This window comes from Sycon ciliatum, chromosome 11 (assembly GCF_964019385.1).
Source record: "Sycon ciliatum chromosome 11, ocSycCili1.1, whole genome shotgun sequence".
In the NCBI taxonomy this organism is placed as follows: Eukaryota; Metazoa; Porifera; class Calcarea; order Leucosolenida; family Sycettidae; genus Sycon; species Sycon ciliatum.
The window spans coordinates 21900577-21908274 of record NC_088653.1 but is presented as its reverse complement, the minus strand read 5'-3'; positions in this window follow the sequence as shown (position 1 = coordinate 21908274).

Genomic DNA, 7698 nt, shown 5'->3' with positions numbered 1-7698 from the left:
AACTACTGGTGTACAACACAGGACAGTCACTGTGTGTTGGAAAATGAGATCAGAAAATGAGAAATGAATATAGCAGCTCTAACTGGTACAATGGTTTATAACTACGACCACTCCGCACATTCATGTACGCACACACATACACACACGCACACACACACACACACATACACACCATACACACACACGCGCGTGCGCGTGCAAATACACACACACGTGCAAACACACGTACAAACACACAGACACACACACACACACACACACACACACAAGCACACACACACACACAAGCACACACACACATACACGAGCACACACACACAAGCACACACACATACACACACACACACATACACACACATACAAACACACACACACACATTAACTACAAAACACATCAACTTGCGGTACGGGGGGGGGGGGGGAAGCCGGCCAGCGGAGTGAGAGGCTACGGAAAGAAATGCGTAGACACTGCCGGAGCAGAATGTTGGCGGAGCCAAGTATCTACGAGAGAGGATTCAAGGTCGGCTGGGTAGACACTGCCGGAGCAGAATGTTGGTGGAGCCAAGTATCTACGAGAGAGGATTCAAGGTCGGCTGGGTAGACACTGCCGGAGTAGAATGTTGGTGGAGCCAAGTATCTACGAGAGAGGATTCAAGGTCGGCTGGGTAGACACTGCCGGAGCAGAATGTTGGTGGAGTCAAGTATCTACGAGAGAGGATTCAGGGTCGGCCGGGTAGACACTGCCGGAGCTGAATGTTGGTGGAGCCAAGTATCTAGAAGAGTCTGCATCCAAGGGACGGCGACCGAAGGCCCTGAGTAGCCGGAAATGAGCGTGGCCAACACCCCCTTTATTCACTTTATCAAAGCAAATTACCGTATTTCCCCGTAAGTAAGTTCTCCCCAATGACTTAGTACCCCCTATAAACAATACACTTTCCACAGCCGAGGTTATCACCCCGAAAGACAGTTCCCCCCGAAAGATAGTAAGTTCGTACCCGTCCTACATGTACAGACACCGTACAGTACATACATCATATGCACGGACACTAGAGTTGCGCAGGTTTCCCACTGCGTGTCATTTACCCCCGATAAAAAAGTACTCCCCGAAAGATAGTACCACCCCCGAAAGTTCGTACTCATGCGGCTGCTATGTTGGTATTGATTTGGTATTGATTTATTTGAATTCGGTATCTCAACAGTACATTGTACAACTTGGGAAGATCCGAATGACATAGATACATAAACATAAAAGTGGAGTAGGTGCTACAGCTGATCATTTTATCGCAGATTGTGGGACTAAACTAATACCAGTATGCAAGTACACAAGAAATAAAAGCTGAATAAATACGACTGCATGACATTGGAGAAAAGCACCAATTAGAGCAAAACAAAGCGACACATCACTCATCGAAAACATTTTCAAAAAGGAGCTGTTTTAACCGGGTACATTGTGGCCCGTCATTAAGAAGGCAGGCAAGATGGGCGTTAAATGCAGAAGACGTATTGCAAGACTTCATTTCGAAGGGCAGAGCATTCCAAAGTAAAGCAATCCTACTAGACAATGAGCGATACCCGCATGCAGTCTTATATCGGCATAACGAAAGATTATTTGCAGAAGAGCCGCGAGTGGTGTAAACAGGTGTACTGTGCCTACAAAATAGAGAATCTAAACTGGCAACCGGGTGAGCTACTTTACACTGAAAGATAAATTTAATGAACAACTGTAAGAAACGGTGGTCCAGAGGACATAGCTTAAGAGAGTGGTAAAGGGGGTCCACGTCAGCACAGTAATGGGCACCACAGGCAGCTCGGATCGCACGACGGTGAACAGCAAATAGGCGCCCACGGTCTTTTGCAGATAAGCAGGGTAAGAACGATTGAAATGCAAATTCTAGATCAGATTGAATTACGCATAGCACATAAAGGCGACAAGCGCACGGGGACAGTTGACGAAAAGAACGCCGTAGAGCACCAATTTTGCGTGACACCTTGGCAACAAGCTTATCACAATGAGGTGTGAACGAGAGCTTGTTGTCAATTACAACCCCCAGACAGCGAGCACTGGACACTTCTGTCAGCACTTTACCATCGATACAGATAGTGGGCGTGGGACAGACCGGCGAGCGCTTGGGAGCGATGAACATTACAACAGTCTTATTCTCATTGATAGTCAGGCCAAGTTGCTGAAGATCAGTAGCGAGTGCTGATAACGTGTGGGAAACTAAATCTGCAGCCTCCTTTGCCGTCGGACAGGATGCGTACACCGTTTTGTCGTCCGCAAAAGCGAGCAATTTCGTCCCGGATGTGTCAGCAGTTGCAGGAAGGCGGCGAACATAGATGTTAAACAGAGTTGGGCCCAAGACACTGCCTTGCGGGACCCCACGAGTGACAGGTAGAAATGGAGAGACCTCACCGCACCTGAGGACCCGCTGGGCTCTGCCAGAAAGGTAGGATTTAAACCATGAGAGTGCTGATCCGCTGATACCAATCTCGTGCAAAGCCAAGAGTAGCTGCTGATGCTGCACACGATCGAACGCTTTACTAAGGTCAACAAACGCGACAGCAGAGGTCAGGCTCTGGTCCCGAGCAAGACACCAGTCATTAATTGCCAAAGAGAGCAGTTGATGGACGGAGCGATTTGGGCGGAACCCAAATTGGTGATCATTTAGGAATGCAGTCGAGTCCAGGTGACAGAATAGTTGCGACATTACCACGGATTCCAACACTTTGGGCAGGATCGACGTCAGCGAAACTGGGCGGTAGCTCGTTGCGTTGTAGACGTCGGTCTGAGCGGATTTTGGGATCGGGGTGATGTTGGCTCGCTTAAAGGCAGAAGGAAACAATCCACTGCTAAGAGACGCGCTGAAGATTTGTGCCAAAGAAGGCGCCAAGGAGGACGCCATGGCCTTGAGGAACCAGGCAGAAGGCCATCTGGACCCGGCGCCTTGCACGGTATAAGGGAGCGAAGAGCACGCTCTACCTCTGTAGTGCTGACCCGATCGAAAGAGGTCAATGCATCTTCAAGGACTGGTCCAGATGGCAGGCCGTACGTGCTTGTGGGGTCGTGGACTATAGCATAGAAGTGGTCATTCAGGTTAGGTGCAAGAATGGGAGACGTCTTTGGTTTACGCTTTGTCACATAGTTGATTGTAGCCCATAAGCGACGCGGAGATTTTCTGTATTCGGCACAAATTCTCTGATAGTGCTGGTTCCGCAGACGACGATAGAGATTGTTACATTGGGTGCGAAGGTGCTGAAAGCTGTTGTAAGGCTTGGTGTCTGTGGAACCTCCCTTGCGCCACGTGCGAAAGGCCGCTTTGCGCCTCCGAATTAGTGCTTGTAGCTCTGACGTAACAAAGGGGCACTTTCGACGAGGAGCATGTCGGTAATGCTTAGACGGTTTATATGGCGCTACCAAATCCAGCACTGAGTCAACTTTACTTGTCCATTCGTCAACCATACTATTCACGCTGGAAGAGAGAGAGAAAGTACAGAGGTTTGCGGACTCTAAGAGGGTCTCCAATTGCTTGATATCGGTGTTGGAAAAGTCCCGACTGGGCAGGCGCTGGTTGCAGTCAGTCGGGAAAGAGTAGGGGTCGGGGGTGGTCAAGGTTGCACATACCAAACAGTGATCGGAGTGCTCAAAGTCATGAACAATACCGCCTGAGACAGCATCTGTATTACTTAGAATGTAGTCAATTGACGATGACGACTTCGGACAAACACGAGTTGGGTCGTGAATACAGTTTAGAAAGTTAAAGGGCAAAAGAAAGTTGGTAAGGAGAGACGAGTAGAGCTGGGATGTAGGTTGGAGAGAATCCACGTTCAGGTCACCCATGAGCACCAACGAGTTACCCTGGAGTTCTGTCAGTTCCTGCGCCAGGGAAGTCCAAAACGATGCTGGGGAATTCGGGGGTCTGTAGAGGCAACCAAGATGGAAGGGAGCAGCATTGCGTCGCTGGCGAGATGTAAGCCAGAGCATTTCAAAATTATTTGAGCTTCGTAGCAAGTGCCGGGTAAAGCCAAGTCTAGTGCTGGTGTACACACAGACGCCTCCCGCCTTGCGGCAAGGGACTGAAAGACCACTAAGGCAAGGGCAGCTTCGTGGACACTGTCGGTCGCGCCGGAACAGCGTGTACCCGTCAATAGCTAGTTCTGAGTCAGCAACTGTATTGTCAAGCCAGGTTTCAGTAATAGCGAGAACATCCAGGGAATGGTCGGAGATGAGGGATTGAATTTCATGGAGTTTATGTCTGAGGCTACGCACATTTAAATGACCGATATTGATGTTATGATAAGTATGATGACTGGGTAGAGATATTGGTGGTGGAGGATGTGATCTGGGGGTGAACGGTGGTGCGAGTGGATTTAGAGGAGACATGTTTACTGATTGGAACCGTGGGCGACTCGATCAGTCTCCCAATACCACTTCCGCACAGTGAAATCCTCGGGCCAGAACTCCTTGTCCAACACTTTCGCCGTGTACGTTTCAGGGACCACCAGGTGTGCGTACGAAAGTCCGAAGTACTTTGTTGCGGAAATGGAGCACTTGATAACTTCCACTTGCTTCTTCACACACACACTCATAATAATGCCCATCGCTAAAGCGATGATAGCGAACAAGCTATGTTAGCCATCGAAACTTGTGCTGGGATAACACCATTCATCCGCATTGCAAGCTGATGAACGGTGCAATCCCAGCACAAGTTGCTATGGCTTCTGCTATAATGATAGCAACTTGTACTGGGATTGCACCGTTCAACAGCTTGCAAGGCTGATGAATTGACGACAACTAATTTTAGCCTGGTCTACACCACACGGCTGGTTGAAGTGGCTTTTTTTCTGACCAATGAATCCCTATTTTACATTTTTCTTTTTTAGCACGCGCACACTGTGACACACACCCACACCACCCACCCACCCACCCACACCCACACACACACACACACACACACACACACACACCACCCACCCACACACGCTGTGACACACACACGCACACACACACACACACACACACACACACACACACACACACACACACACACACACACACATACTAGGCATAATGCTCGAAAAGGTGGCAGATTCTGCTCGAAAAGCAGTGAAATTGGCAGAATCATACAAACCTTATAGCGGGTAATTCCTCGAATTCTGCTCCATTTCTTTATCCACATACCAAACATGCATGAAACTTACCAGAAAAAGTACGGAATTCTGCCAATTTTTCTGCCGGCAGAATCCGCATATGCCTAACACAGACACACAGACACACAGACACACAGACACACAGACACACACACACACACACACACACACCCATACACACACACACACACAAACACACACACACCTCGTGACCTCGATACAGAAAATAGAATCCTCACCTCGGCGAAGAACTTGCTGAAGTAGAAAATCCAGGTCTTGAACATGTGGTTGTCATGGTCACGTATCAACACAACAACTTCAGTTGGAAACACCTACATGGCAACAATATCACCATGACAACGTAACTATGACAAGCCGTGAATCGAGTTGTGGCCGAGTGCCTTTTTCCAGCACACGGCAGACAAGTCGCGGTTGATTATAAGCTGCGCTTGATTATAAGTCACACTTGATTATAAGTCGCACTTGATTATAAGTCACACTTGATTATAAGTCACACTTGATTATACCGTATTTTCCGGGTATAAGCCGCACTTTTTTTCGCTAAAAATCGGACCAAAATCGCCCCTGCGGCTTATACACCGAATATGCTTGCGCGAATGAATGCTTAGCATACATCAGTATGCATGCCGACGTCATGTGACATGTCATTCGACTCAGCTTCGTGCCTGTGTTGCTATCCCGGCACTTTTACTAGTTTTAGTGCGCGGGCTACACCATACGGTACGCGTACACGGGGACTCTATTTTTGCGTACTGGTATTTAGCTAGCTACCTGGTATTTAGCTCCATAACCATAATAAATTTGTAGAAAGGCCATTTGTCAATGAGTGTGAAAAATCTTGGATTGTGGGTGCGTCTTATACTCCGAATACCAACTTTTAGTCAATATTTTGCCTCAAAAAGAGGGGTGCGGCTTATACCCCGGAAAATACGGTAAGTCATACTTGATTATAAGTCGCACTTGATTATAAGTCACACTTGATTATAAGCCACACTTGATTATAAGCCGCACTTGATTATAAGTCGCACTTGATTATAAGTCGCGCTTGATTATAAGTCTTGATTGTAAGTCGCGCTTGATTATAAGTCGCGCTTGAAAATAAGTCACACTTGATTATAAGTCGCACTTGATTATAAGTCACACTTGATTATAAGTCGCACTTGATTATAAGTCACACTTGATTATAAGTCACACTTGATTATAAGTCACACTTGATTATAAGTCGCACTTGATTATAAGTCGCACTTGATTATAAGTCACACTTGATTATAAGTCACACTTGATTATAAGTCACACTTGATTATAAGTCACACTTGATTATAAGTCACACTTGATTATAAGTCACACTTGATTATAAGACACCCTTGATTATAAGTCGCACTTGATTATAAGTCGCACTTGATTATAAGTCACACTTGATTATAAGTCACACTTGATTATAAGTCACACTTGATTATAAGTCACACTTGATTATAAGTCACACTTGATTATAAGTCACACTTGATTATAAGTCGCACTTGATTATAAGTCGCACTTTATTATAAGTCACACTTGATTATAAGTCACACTTGATTATAAGTCACACTTTATTATAAGTCACACTTGATTATAAGTCACACTTGATTATAAGTCACACTTGATTATAAGTCGCACTTGATTATAAGTCACACTTGATTATAAGTTGCAACCCAGTTTTAGGTCTGAAACAAAATTAATTTTATCAATACATTCATATGAGTATGAATTCACACTGGATTGTAAGTCACACCATCGCCTTCTTTGTTTTTCAAATATACTGTTAAAAGGTGAGACTTGCATTTGGGGAAAATATGGTATGCACAAAACCAGGCGTTTGTGCATTTTTTGCTGGCTTTTGGGGCGTCATGCGTATGGAAACGCGGCGAAATGGAAGGTCCAACATGTTGGAATTTTCAGCGCGCATCGGGCGTACATGCCAGTCACTTTGACCGGCGGGGTCCAAAAATTAGTACTCAGAGGTGTCACATGTGCTAAATACGACTCGGATCGCTGTTTTTTTGTGAAAGCCTGAGCACGCGTTTTGACACGCATGAACCGAAAGCGTGCCGCGTCCACGTGCCAGTTGGGAGCACAGCTTAAGACCCCCCAGGCACACATGCCGTGCACACGTTGACACGCACACACTAACACCAACACAAAGACATATACATGTACACACTGCTCACACAAAAGAAATTTAAATAAACTTCAACAATAACATCACACACCTTGACCTTGACCTTGATCTGCCCCATTGCGTACGCAATGATAGCGAATGTCAGAAAGTTCAAGTGAGAACACGAGCTCAGAATTTGGCAAGTCGTTTCAGGTCTCTGGGTCGACAAAACGGGCGTCCACAGACACAGAGAAGAGGATCAGGAGCGTGCCGTGGCGGTGGAGTGCTACTCTCAACTCGTCTCCATCCGGGACGATCTTGGCAACTCTCAAGCCAGGTGGTCACGCCGATGTCCGCCAGGTCAGTCGACACCACATCTCGCCACCTCTTCTTCG